General features: G+C 41.2%; 1 pseudogene; it reads left to right on the top strand.

Moving 5' to 3' along the window:
• The first annotated feature begins 9,325 nt into the window (after positions 1–9,325).
• Positions 9,326–13,276, top strand: part of LOC103742398 — a 14,351-nt pseudogene continuing 10,400 nt past the window's right edge.

The following is a 13,276-nucleotide window of genomic DNA, read 5'->3' as shown; positions in this document are numbered from 1 at the left end:
GGTACAGATCAACGGGGCAGACAACCTTATTTATTGATATGGTGTCGGAGCTCACATTTGGGTGGTGGTATCGGATCAGCTCCTGGAAATTTGGGACTGGAACTGGATATGAAATATGAGTCTGAATAAAGAAAGTGTGTTAGAATGGCTGAAGTAAGAAAAGGGAGGCTGCATGGTAAAATCTTGGTGACTACTAAAAAATTTTAATGAGAAGTTATACAGAGAAATGGAAGTTAGTGTATCACCAAAGTATCAATGGAGACATGAGACACACAGCCCTGCTGCTCAGGAAAGCACCTGCTCTCTGTTCCTAACACAAGAAACTAATTTTTAAATAATTTTATGTAAAATATTGGCTTAAAATTTCTTACTTGTTCTCAACCAAAGAATTTACAGTTTTCACAGAACATCATTTCCAAAATGTTTTCTGGAGCTTCATTTGTCTTTATTAATCAGAATAGCTTTTTCTCTTGGAAAAACTTCAAGAGTTTGTAGAACCAAAAACACGAGAAAAATGTTACTTATTATATCGACAACACAGTGTGAAAATATGTTTGGGAAATGGAAGGATCCCTGCGTTTTCAAATATACCCATGTGTGTGTCGGATAGCTTTAGTTGTCAACTTGCCACACCTGGGAAGAGGGACTCTCAATTGGGGAATTGCTAATATCGGATTGGCCTGTGGCCATGTCTGTGGGGCATTTTCTTGATTGTTCAGTGGGGTGGGAGGGCCCAGCCCACTGTGGGGAGTGCCACCCTGGGAACTGTCCTGTGTTGTATAAGATAGCAGGCTAAGCACAGCCCAGAGGAGCAAGCCAGTAAGCAGTGTTTCTCCTCGGCCAGCGCTTCTCCATGGCCTGCTCCTTCCTCCAGGTTTGTGGCCTGAGTTGTACCTTGGGCTTCCTCACTAATAAACTGTGACCTACGAGATATAAGCCAAATAAACCCTTTCCTCCTCAAGGTGGTATTGGTCAGAGTGTTTTGTCACAGCAGTTGAAGGCAAACTACAACACCATGATTGCCTGATACACAGAATCTAGTGTAAACATTATTAAAACAACTAGCAACAAAGTATTTATGGATCAGCTTTTCAGACATAAGTCAGGAAAGAAAAAGAAGACACCCATCCCTTTACCAAATATACATAGTTTAACTGTAGCAGTAATGATGTTAGAAGTCACACCTGTTTTGTTTTTAAACAACAGGTGCAAAAGGTATTTGTCAGGTTGCTCAGCACTGCCATCCACCACTCCCCATCCCATTCTCCCCTTTCCCTGATAATGTGATGCTGACTCAGCAAAAGCTGGGTATCCCTCAGATCCTAGAGTTGGATCTGACCACACATTTATGTTCTAAGTAATGATGGGAACAGTTATGCAGTACCTTCTCTGTCACTTGCTGAGAGGAAAGTTATCCTTGATTTTTCTCTTGTCGTCTCAGTGCCTGGAACATGGCTGTCCTAGTTTCTTTTCCTGTTATGATAAAATATTCTAACAAAAGCAATTTTGGGAAGAAAAAATTAATTCTTGTCCACAGTTCTATGGTGCGCGGGCGCTGGGCACCCTGGCGTGGTGTGCGCGGGCACGCCTGGGAGTCCCGGAGTGGGTCCGGTCCCCTGGTCTCAGCCGCATGCCCTGGAAGAAGGTGGGTCTGGCCCCAGGGGCTTCTCTGTGTCTCTGTGGGTCTCTGCTGATGGAGCATTGTCCAGCCGTGTACCGCCTTAATTTCCCCCTTGTGCTTTCCTCTTGATGCGAGATCCACTGGCCACTGGATCACGCGGGAGAGCGCAAGGCAGCTGAAGCTGGGATCCCTGAGCCGGTGACTGAGGAATGCTGCCTCCGGAGAGGCGGTCACCGGTACACAAGACTCAAGGCTCGGCTCAGTCTGTGCTTACAGCTTTATTCTCTCTGGGACCCAATCTCTGGGACTCAGTCTCTGACCCGATCTCCCACTATTAAGAGAAGGCTAGGATATATTTATACCATGGGGGTAGTGGTAAAAGCTTTGGCTGATAGATACTTTGTGAGACATTCTATTTGCATATGGAAGTGGGTTTCTGCCATGCTGCCAGACTGCTGACTACCTGAAAAATCACACAGGAAAGCATGGTATTCCTAGAGCCAGAGGCCATGTTTATGTTATGGCATTTGTGGTGGACACTTCAAAAGGAGAGTCAGGAAAAATGCCAGGAAGGCACCCCGCTATGAAAGGAGTCTCAGCACATAACTCTGAGCTCGTGAGCTATCCGGATATAAAGAGACTTCTACTTCACATAACAGAGGCCCCCAACAAGTTCAAGAGTACAGTCCATCATAGTGAGGAAGTCAAGGCAGGAGGAGCTTGAAGCCACTGATCACAAATGCATCCACAGTCAAGAAGCTTAGAATGATGTGCTCAGCTTATGCTCTTTTTATACAGGCCAGTATGACAGCCCAGAGGATGGTGCTACCCAGAAGGGCATCTATTCCCACTTCAATCAACCTAATCAACACAATTCCTGGTAGGCATGCTCAGAGGCCCTTTTCCCAGATGATTCAAGATCTTACCAACTTGATGACTGCCATTAACCATACAGGGACTCCATCTTTGTGGGTGAGGATAATACCCAAGAAAGGCAGAGCATCAAGGGGAAGAAATTTAGGATGCTAATCCAGTGCAGGGAGCTGTTTTCTCAACCTGAATCTCTCACCATAAACTAAAAATAAAATAAACCTCTATCCCCTTTAACCACCAAGCTTTGATCATCTGCATTAGCTTTCAATACAACTGATTGATAGAGCTACCATCTATTGAATGATGAACATGTTTTTATACATTAGTCCAACTGAACTTTACGTGATTCTATGACATAGTAATTTCAGGTTCCCATCTAAGAATAAAAAATAAATGAACTGGGTGTGGTGATTCACACGTTTAACCCCAGCACTGGGGAGGTGGAAGCAAACAGGTCTCTGAGTTTGAGGCCATGCTGGTTGCATAGTGAGTTCCAGACCAGTCAGGGGTACATAGTGAGACCCTGTTTAAAAAATAATTAAAAAAAAAAAGCTAGACCAATATAGTAAGCAATTTGCCACTGAGCAAAAGCTAGTCTACATGAATCCAAGGCTCTACTTGAAACTCAGTGCACTTGTCACTAATAATTCGTATTTTAATAACAACAATTCCATGTTAACTACTTTGCAAACTTTTGCTTTTTAATTGATAAAAAGTGTATGTGTTTGTTGGCTACAACATGCTGCTTTGAAATATGTGTGCATTGTGCAACAATGGGTGGTCTGAGATAATTAACATATACTTTCCTCACATGCTTGCCGGTTTTTTTTTTTTTGTGATGAGAACATAGAAAATCTACTTTTAGCTATATTCAAAATCTGATACATCTCTGGAAGCTTCAGCACAGCCACACAGTGAATGCTGTGTTCAAGCAGGCCTTGAAGAAGGGTTAAAGTGTACTCAGAGATTAAAAATAAGGGCAAAAGGGGATCTGGCTGGAATGGAGAAGCACCCCCCCACTCCCCTACCCCCCATCCCTGGCACTGTCTGTGGGGCAGCAGGGGGAGAGAGCTGGGGCTCCATGGGGTTCAAGAGCCCTCAGCCTGCCCCAGTCTGCTTCTTTGGCTGGGTGCCTGTTGGGGGAGGGGACTTCTGGGGCTGTAACCAAGTCTAAGAGGAGCCACCAGCCTGGTCTGGGGATGCTGGGAAGCTCTTAGTCCCCTCAGCAGCTGGGGCTCCATCTGTGCACATCCTGTAAACACTGCAGCTTGGATCTGCATGGCGCCTCTCCCTTTTGACCTTTCCCACTAGAAAATTCAGCTATCTGTTTGCTGGTGGCAATAAGAGACATTTCTAAGAGCTAGTCACTGAAAGCTCTATTGTTAGAGCCCTTTCTCAAACTTTAAAATAACGCCTTCACCTTTTTCTTCTTTCACCACATGATAGCTAATTTTATGTGTCCATTTGGTTGGGACTTAGGGCCCTGATACTCAGTTAAACCCTTTTCTGAATATTTCCATGGTATATGCCTAGAATGTAATTGGCATGTAAATTTGAGACTTTGAGTAAAGTAAATCACCCTCCATAATGTGGGTGACCCCATCTGGTCAGATAAAGGCCTTAAGAGACCAAGCACTGATCTCTGAACAACAAAAAAGCCTACAGCAGGAGCCCAGTGGACCTGAAAGGCACTCCCCCAGATGCTGTGTGTTATACAGGATATTGCAGGCTGCTTCCCTCAGTCTCAGCACTGTGATCCTGCTGCTTCACCAGTGGTGCTTAAGATTTAGTGTCTTCATAAAACACAAGGACTTGAAGAGGTATTTATACACCTAAGCTCATAGCAGCATTAGTCACTCTAGCCAAAAGGTGGAAGTAACCCAATGTTTATCAACAGATGGATAACAAAATGCCATGTATATATAGAGAGAGACAGTGGAATTCTATTTAGCTTTACAAGGTTAGAAATCCTGATATTTGCTACAATGTTTGTAAACCTTGAAGACGTTACACTAACTGAAATAAACCAGGCACAGGACAAATATTGGGATTCTTCTTAAATGAGCACCTAGAATAGTCAATTTCATAGAGATGCATAGGTAAAGGATATTTAATTGGGATGGAGGGGAAGGAGGAATAGTACATTAATTTTTAATAGTACTCATGTTGAGACTGGAAGGATGAAAAAACTCTGCAGACAGATGGTAGTGGAGGTTGCCGAACAATGAAAATGCCATGGAACTGTACACTAAATAGGGATGAGGGTACATTCATATTCTGTATATTTTATTACAATTATATTCTGTATATTTTACTACAATTCAAGGAAGGAATGAGGGCGGGAGAGAAGGAAGGAGGAAAGGATAAAGGAGGAAATGATAAAGCTTTTGGTTCAGCCCAGTCTGTGTACAAATCTGTGTCTACCACTGATTGTGATGCCATTAGCCCACTGGGTCAGAGAACCAACACAACAAGGCCACCAGCAGACTGAACAGCTCTCTTCCCCCTTAGGGACCTCCACTCAGGTAAAGCCAAACCCCTGACTATTCTACAGAAAAGAATTTCAGGATAAGCCAGAGTGAAGTGAAGTTGATGAGTTTATTAAGTATTTAGACAAAGAGGTTTTAGTGAAAGGACAGTACATAATCCCAAGATTAGGTGTTTTACAATGTGCATGTATGCATGTATGTATGCATTTATAAATATATACATATATAAATATACAAACATAGATGACCATATATATGATCGTTTAGCTAAGTTACAGTCTCCAAAGTATGTAATTTTCAACAAAGTATAAAATTAAGCAAAGCTTGTAATTTAAATAAAAATTAAGGGGAAGTACATGAGCTGGTTTATTTATTTTTCTTATCTTAAAAATATTCCTGTGTAAATGAAATTATAAGGCTGTTCATAAGGTACATTGTTTAGATTTGGGGATGAGAGAAGAGTACTAATATGGTAAAGTTCAGGATTACAAATGTTCTGGCCCTAAGTAGGCATAGTTCATTTGTTGTTTTTAACGCTTTGTTTGAAATGTAGTTAGGAAAACATGCATTATCTCTGTGGGCAATTTTGACTTTATTGTTGGTACTGAAGTTTCTTAATTGACTGACTCTCGGTCAGCAGGAAAGACAAATGAGATCCGTGAAAGAAAAGTTCCCCAAAAGAACTTCTGCACCTTGGTCCGAACTTCTTGCAAGGCTCACCAACTGTTCATCACTCTGGAGGTTGTGGAGAGTTTGGGATGCTGCAGGTCCAGAGCCTAAGAACCATTTATCTCAGGCCATCTTCAGCCCCCTAAGCAGTCGTTCCTTGCCCACCTCGGTTTCTGATCTAACACCCTGTGATTAACAGATTTAAAAAAACCTTTTAGAATGTATTGTCCTAGCAGACCACCCGGTCTCACCAATCAAAAGGCTAAGAATGTCATCAGATAGCATCTGAGACCTGTAGTAAAAAGCCCCTCACTTTGCTGCAACTCGTCAACTGAATGTATCCTCAATGTATTTTAAAAGCCAGGCATGATGGTGCAAGCCTTTAATCCCAGCACTCAGGAGGCAGAGGCAGGCGGATCTCTGTGAGTTCAAGGCCAGCTTGATCTACATAGTGAGTTCCAGGACAGCTGGAGCTACAGGGAGACATTGCTTCAAAAAGACAAAAAAAAAAAAAAAAAAAAAAAAAAAAGGTGTCTTGATTTATGACTTGTCGTTGTTCTGTTACTATAAAAATATAAGGCAACTGTTACCACTCTGGAACATGGAATTTGGGGTAACCTGAATCTGTGTTCCCAGACCATGGTCACTCATATTTAGCTCCAGAAAAAAATGTCTCTTATCCCCTTTGAGGTGAGAGTTATGGGTCCCAGAGTGAAGGACTTCCTTCCCTTCTCATTTCCCCATCTTTGTAACCTGCTTCAACAATACTGCTTTGACCTTGACCAAATTTTGTGGGCTAAATTGATTTCTCTCTCTCTAAAACAGTGATAGCAATATGCATTTCACTATGATATTGCAAGGGCAATTAACATATTACTAAAACATGGAACTCAACACTCAACACTTAGGTTCAAAGAATACTAGTGATATTATTAGTTGCTGTCTGCTGGGAAAATGAGAATCAAAATATGCTATATATATGATACATATGTGATATATAGGTGAATATATATGTATATATGAATACTGTGGCTTCATAAGGAAAGAAATCCTGACACGTTACAATATTAATCAACCTTGAAGACATTTAACTGAAATAAGCCAAACACGGTGACCTAGACAAAGAAGCTGCAGGTTCTATGCCTCTCTCTCTCTCTCTCTCTCTCTCTCTCTCTCTCTCTCCATTCAAAATCCCACCTCCCTGTCTGTGACGTGACATCAGTATATCCTATTATACCTTTTACCAAAATGATAATTCATCTCAGCAACTTTCTCTAGAATTTACCACATCTTTCCCTCTTTCCCAAAATCTATCAGGAATGTTCCTGAGGCTTTCAGGCTTTTTGGGTTGGGAATTCTATTCTTTTGCTGGTTACTTTCTAAAAGATTGTTTCTTTTCCAAATGCATGTAATTTAACTGCAACCATTTATACTTGAACAGAGAATTCTATTTTCTGCCCATCATCTTCCTTTGGGTATATCAAGCAATATGAGGATTCAGTCTTGGCAACTCTACAAGTTTCCCTCAGCTTTGCTCTTGACCCTTAACAAGCAGGAACCCCTGCAGACAGACATTCTATAACCCTAACTAAAACGCACAATCTCTTAGTTATTCAACCCACCTATGCTGCTGAAACCTCCATTAGACAAGTGGAAAGCCAGGCCTGCCAGTCAGACTGTCACCTTGCAGAAGGACAAATACTGACACGCAACCCGGCTTTGCTCAGCTTGTCAAACCCTATACCCAGAGAAATGGCTTTATCTAGTTTTCATAAAAGCATTGCTCAAGGCATAAAGACCTTCTGGGCTAGATCCAATTGGTTGCCAAGTCCTAAAAATTATATTTCCTTGGGGCTAGAGAGAGGGTTCAGCAGTTAAGAGCCCTGGCTATTCTCCTGTATCTACTCCCTGGGATTATAGGCCACCCAGTTTAGGCAGTGCTGGGAATCTCATCCAGGGCTTCCAACCTCCTAGACAAACACTCGACCAACTGAGCTCTACGTTTGCTATTCTGGTCTGTAGAACAGCTTAGAATCAAAAGGATATCTAGGACTTATATGTTTCCATCTCAAAGATCACCAATGATGAAATTAATGATGCAGCTGGAGAAAATGTTGCCGCATCACTCCCATTAGAAACTAGATTGATCCGGCTGGTTGGCTGGGAGTTTGTTACTAAAGTCTCTCTCCATCACAGTCCTCTGTCCATCTCAAAAGTCCTTAAGTTCATTTTTAACCATTTTAGCATGCGGAATTGTTCTGGATGTAAATCCTTGCAAGATACTGATTTTGTTTGAAATCTTACAGTGCTTTCCAAGTACCCAGGGATAAGCATGCCCTCCGTAATGGCTTCTGCTCAGTTCTCAAACTTGATGCTTGGCCTTTCTCCCTCCTTTCTTGCAGGGCCAATAGCTTAATTAAATCCTTGTGTATCCTCAAGTACTTTGTGCTGCTTCTCTCTACACCTCTCAACACCCTGTCCGTTTACTTAGGATACTCTCAAACATACCTTCCATGCTTGCCTGGCTTAACACCAATCATCCTTCCTGGCCTGTCTTTATGATTAGCCCATTGGTCCTGTGCTCAGATGCCATCTACACTTTTCATATCATTATATCATCTTTTCAAGACCCTTCAGCATGTGCACCTGCCCTAAGTTAAACTTCAAACTCCCTGAGGGTAGGACTATGAGCTAATCCATCACCACTATTTCCCTTGCAGCATTCTCTATGCAATGCCACATTATAGCTATGCTTTAGTAAAAACCAGCCTGACTCGTAGCATCTATTTTAAGGCCAAGAGTAGACGCTAAGAGCTGAGTACCTGTTTTCAGAATTCTCTCTGCACTGTGCTCTTAAATGAAGGCTCACTTTTTGTTCTATTGAAACAGTATATCCAGTATGAAATGGATAAGTAAAAGCAGAATTGTCCTATCAAAGAAGAGTCTTGCCCTTTCTAAATATGAGTCCTACTGATTTAGAATAGCACACATACAATCACAAATAGATAGTACCAGTTTAATCTCATCTATTACTTGAAATAAATGAAATGATTATCTCATCATTTACAATGAGAAAAGTGTTGTTTTCAGTGCTTTGATTTGTAAAACATTTATACACATGTTCATAGACTATCTTGGGTGGACAGCAAGGGCCATGAACAATTAAGGTCATAGGTTGCAAGAGGAGTACCTGGTGCAGTAAGCTTGTTTAAGCAAGCTAAGGTTCACTTTTTGGTTGCAAAGTTAAGTAAAAGTCATCTGTCCAGAGCATGCCCATATTGTAAAAGTCATTCCCACAATTCCTACGTCCGAGGTTAGCACATGCTGATACTGGATAGATATTTACTAGAGAACAAAGGTTGAGATCAGAAGAGAAGTAAGATATGGCAGTCAGCTTTGATCTGAAAGTGGTAAAGAGAATACTCAATATATTGAGTCATTACCCATGCTGGATAGACTTCTACAGTCCAGAAAACAAAAAAGCAAGATAGGTTCTCTGCCCTCCTGGAGCTGATAATTTAATAAGGGAAATTGGTAATTATAATCCAAACTCTACATAATCTCAATAAAGAGCATAAAGAGTGTTTATGGTTTTATTTATCACCTCTGGAATAAACAATAGTTTAAGCACCAAAAATAACAATCTTGAGTTTGTTTGTAGGGGTTCTTGACAATGTGTGAACTGATTAACTTTCCTGCATCCCTTTCAGTGTTCACCTCACAGAACTCTTTAGTGAGCATCCACAGCAAGCACTTGGCAGCACTGGAGTCACTAAAGACATTCTGGAATGTTATAGATTAAATATGTGAGGCGATCTGGGTCCTGGAGCCAGAAAAAAGCCTCCCCAGAATGTTACGGCACTCATGATTGTGTTAGGGAATATTTCCATAAATACAGAGGTAGACCCCAGGCATCCTATGACACTTCCTGAGTTTTGCTTTCTTGAAACAGACCATGTGGTAAAACTTTTGGGAGTTAAATTGAGCAGCAACACATATTTATGGGATTCAGAAAATAGTCTGTTACAAAATTAAAAAGATGTTTTAGGAACTGATTTTCCTTCTTATGCTATCTTGGAAAAACCTTACTTTAGTATGGATTGAGGAATCTGTTATGCCTGTCAACTTGATGATGCCATTCCTTATCTAGCTTTGATAATATCCAGCATGGGCAGTCATTCCATCAAATAAGTTTGTGTGAGTGGTTGAGAGGACTGCTTACTAGTAGAACTTAACATTTTATTTGATGAATAGTCCTATTGTAGTAAGTGATTACCTTGAAAATGTCTGAGAGGAAACCCAGAAGAATAGTTGTACTGGATAGCTTTAGTGTCAACTTGACACACGTGAGTTGAAGGAGCCTCAATCGGGGAATTTCCTCTATTGGACCGGCCTGTGGCAGTGTCTGAGGGGCATCTTCTTGATGAGTGATGTGGGAGGGCCCAGCTCACTGTGGGTGGTGCCACCCCTGGGCAGGTGGGCCTGTGTTGCATAAGAAAGCAGGCTGAGCAGGGGCCAGGGGAGCAAGAGTTCCTCCATCGCCTGTGCTCCAGCTCCTGCTTCCAGGTTCTTGCCCTGAGTTCCTATCTTGGGCTCCCTGATGATCTGCGTGCGACTTAGGAGATGTAAGACAAATAAAGCATTTCCTCCCCAAGCTGGTATTGGTCAGAATGTTTTGTCACAGCAATGGAGAAACAAACTAGGACAGAAATTGGTACTGAGAGTGGGGTACTGCTGTGACAGACCTGACCTTGGTATTTTTAGGAGGATTGTGGAAGCATTCTAAACTTTCGAGTGGAAAGTTCAGTGCTCAGAGTTTGTGTTGTGGAGCTTGTAACAGTTATGTTGAAAGAGTTGTAGATGATGGAGACCTGGCTTTTGAAGCTTCAAAGGGAAGTGGAGACTATCAGGGCTGTTAGTGTGAGATTTTGAATTGCGAATCGGGGGTTCTGGTTGGCTGGGGATGAAGAATCAGCTGTGATTAAGAAGAGACCAGAACCTGATGCAAAACCTTTGCTTTACTGGGACAATCGATGCTGGTTAGCTGGGACTGAAAAATCAGCTGTAAGTAACAAGATACCAACATCACTGTGGTGAAGTCTTCTGGGAGGCATTTCCTCAGAGTCAGCACACAGAGGGGACCTAAGCCTCCATCTCAAGCTAGAAGCAAGACTTGGTAATGTGTAAGAGTCACCTACATGGTTCTGGTGGTGAAACCGTGACGGGGTCCCAGAGAACAGCTGCGGCTTGGCACTCTGAGAGGCCAGGAAAGGCCATAGGTGAAAGTACAGTGAAGACCCCCAGGACTGAAGGGGTCATGAAGAGAATCTGAGGCTTTGTACCCCAAGAGGCAAGAAAAGTCCATTGGTGAAGGTGTAGCCTCAGTTTCAGTGGAGATTCCAGCTTTTGGGAGATGCCGGGACCATGGGACAACCATCAAGGACAGCAGTAGGTGTGGCATGGAGCTGGCCTGGGTCTGCAGGATGAGCTGATTATTCTGTGGACAGCAGAATCAAAGAAATGGAGTTGGTAGAACCCTTTGAAGCCCAGAGATCATGAGTGAATCCCAGATGTCCAGCCTTGAGCTACTTTGCAGGACTTTGGTTTTGCTTAGGTGTGCCCAATTCTTCCCTTTGAAATAAGACAGTACTTGTTTTGGATGTTACAGAAGCCCACCCACAGTTAAGAGACTTTTAAAAGAGACTATGGACTCTGTTTTTTAAGGACTGTGGGGTTTTTTAGGTTGTACTGTCTTATGTTATGATATTAACTTGGTAGTAGTCAGAGTGTTTTGTCACAGCAATGGAGAAACAAAGTAGGACAATAGTCATGTCTGTGAGCAGCCTGAACTGTGACCTGGGAGATGTAAGTTGGTAGTAGTCAGAGTGTTTTGTCACGGCAATGGAGAAACAAAGTAGGACAATACTCATGTCTGTGAGCAGCTGAAAACCTTAAAATTTATCAAAAGGGTTTTATTTGATAACTTCAGAGAAAATACAAAGCAAAACATACTGTTATCAAGAAAAGAAGGTTGGTAAAGCAATAGTAATAAACATTTGCCTTTGTCTCTTCACTAAGAGTTACCAGGGACATTGCTGGCCAAAGTTCTGTAGGAATTTCCAAGTCAGTCTCCAATATGACTCGTGGAAGAATACTTGTACCAAACTGAAGATCTGACTTATTGATTATACCTCAAGTGGGAAAATCTTAATGGGATTCACAAAATGAAGTCTGAAAACTCGTATAGCCATGTTTCTGTGGAACACTATGCACTTTATTCAAAAGTTCTGAAGATTTTTTTTCCTTCTCCTTGGGCTTGCCTATGAAAGAGATATATCTTGCCAGATTTGAATTGTTCAAGTATTTATTGTGCAGTCTGTAAGAATACCAAATCAAACTTAACAGAAAAAATATGATCCTTGAAGTTTAGTTCAAACTATTCCATAGCCATTTTTGTTTTTGAAGTTTTATTTATATTTACTTATTTGTGTATATGTGTGTATGTCTATGTATCTGTGTGAGTGTATTTGCACCTGTATGTGCAGGTGCAAGAACCTGTGTGTGCATACAGAGGTCAGAAGAAGGCACTGGGTTTCTTTCTCCAGCACTCTGCTTATTCTTCCTACATATGGGACTTGAACCTCATCTAGGTTGGAAGCCAGTAAACTGTGGCCATCCTGACTTTACCATCCTTGATAGGGTTACAGGCATTCAGGGATAGCTGGATTGTTACATGGGCCTGGGATCTGAATTCCAATCCTTGTGATTGTGGATCAAGTGCTCTTAACTACTGGACCACCTCTCCAGCCCCTAGACTTCTATCTTTATTCTTTAAGGTCTTCCTGGCCTCTTCTTCCAGCTTCATAATTTCTTAGCTTGGAGCAAGTTGTCTAACTCCTCCATGTTTCAGATTCAAACTTCATGTTAATGTGAAGACTAAGATAGCAACACACTGAATTATCTAGCATAGTCTTGACAGTAAGCACTCAAAAACACAACTTTCATCATTATCATTATCATCAAAACTTGCCAGTAACAGTAAGTCTCTAATAATTAACAAAATTTAGTATTTATGGTAATATTCTAGAATTCATTAAGGAATCTAACTCAATATTCTACTCAGAAGGCTGGCTGATAGACAATTCTTGCTAATGTATCAGTCCCTATTGCCTATGTACACAGATAAAGTTTAGAATACATCAAGTTTCCAGAAATATCTCTTCCAATCACTATTGTTTTAAGTTAAATGTATTTTCTACTCTGGTTCTTTCTGTTCTTTTAGCTATCAATTCCATTACTTTATCCTCATTGGTATCCATCTAATTTATTTAGTGAGCAATGGTTTTATTGAGTCACATACTATAAATAATTACATCAATAATAATTCGGGGAGGGACTACAACTTCCTGACAATTATACTTAAACATAACTGAGTTTCATTTCAAATTCTAATGACTTTAGAAACACAAATGGACAGACAATCCTTCTTTCTAACTCCTCCTTCCCTTGCAATTGCTTTTAAAACATTCTTCAGTGCTGCTACTCAAATAACCAAATTTTTCACTAGTACAAAGGTAAATTGTTGCAGATGATACAAAGTATTTCTTATACTTCTTAACTAGAA

Source organism: Nannospalax galili, unplaced genomic scaffold (assembly GCF_000622305.1).
Source record: "Nannospalax galili isolate Female #2095 unplaced genomic scaffold, S.galili_v1.0 scaffold359, whole genome shotgun sequence".
Classification (NCBI taxonomy): domain Eukaryota; kingdom Metazoa; phylum Chordata; class Mammalia; order Rodentia; family Spalacidae; genus Nannospalax; species Nannospalax galili.
The sequence above is the reverse complement of the archived record's forward strand: the minus strand, read 5'-3'. Positions and strand labels throughout refer to the sequence as shown.